Genomic DNA, 1,156 nt, shown 5'->3' on the forward strand with positions numbered 1-1,156 from the left:
ACTCCTCACTGGGAATCCAAGCTACGGAAGACAAGACTCTATCTAACCCGGAAGGCTGGGCCAGGTGCCTGCTTCCTTGGGCGCACAGGCTCTCGGTATTTCCAGGGGGAGAGCTGCCCCTAGGAACCAGAACCCAGTGGGGTCCAGGCACCCTGCCGAGAAAGGCCCCGTTCTCCAAAGAGAAACCATGTTTGGGGCTTAGCTCAGAGCTGGTCCGGAGCGCCTCAAAGGAGAGCACCGGGCTTCTCATTTTCCCCTGCAGCTTGGACTTCTGAGGAATTGTCTTCCCAGCCCGTGCGCAACCAGCAGCCATGAGGCAGGGAAGGAAGGCGATGTGGCGTCCCAGGAGGGGCTGGCCGAGCCTCCTGGAACCCGGGGGCGCCTTCTCGTCCCCAGCCCTTTCTCCTCCCTCCTTCGGAGCCACCTCCACTGGGAAGAGGAAAGGCGAGTAGCCAGACTGGGGGTTCGCTGCCCTCCAAGCCTGAGAGCTGGAGCCTCCTGGGCGCGCGCACGCGGTGCCTGCCAGGGCGGGTCCCCTCTCCAGCTCCATCCCAAGCGGCTCCCCTCCAGCCACGCCCGCCAGTCCCCGGCACCGCCTGGGTGCGCTGGAGGGGCTGCGTGGATGGCTCCTTGCTTTCAGCTAAGAAGGGACAAATCCATTTGGTTTGGGCGTCCGTCGGCATTGGAAACAAGCCACAGCTGAAAGTGGAAGGAGAGACGGCTCCCTCTTCCTCTCGCCCCTGTGCTGATGTTGGAGGCTCATCCCCGGGGCGCAGGCAGGGAGCACGGCGGCGCGGGGACCTGTCCCACAGAAACTGGAAGACGGAGCAGCCCCGCTGGGCCCCAGCCCCTGTCAGGAAGGTTCCAGTCCCGGGCCACAGGGCAACTGATCTGGTGCCCAGCCTGCTTCTCCACCCCTTCGCGAAGGATCCGCAAAGAAAGTCTGGGTTCCTGGGAGAACCACCACCGCACTTCCAATCTGGAGCCTCCTTGGGGACCCCGGCCCCCGCCCCGCCCCCGCCAGCAGCCAAGTGGGGCTGTGAGCGCCACCGGCTCGCTGCGATTCCAGAAGTCACACGCTCCTCCGCCGCAGGGGCCCCTTTACCCACGGACACGCCCTTTCTGCGGAGGCGGGGCCCCCCTCTCCCAACCCCCC

Source organism: Myotis davidii, unplaced genomic scaffold (assembly GCF_000327345.1).
Source record: "Myotis davidii unplaced genomic scaffold, ASM32734v1 scaffold217, whole genome shotgun sequence".
NCBI classification, from domain to species: domain Eukaryota; kingdom Metazoa; phylum Chordata; class Mammalia; order Chiroptera; family Vespertilionidae; genus Myotis; species Myotis davidii.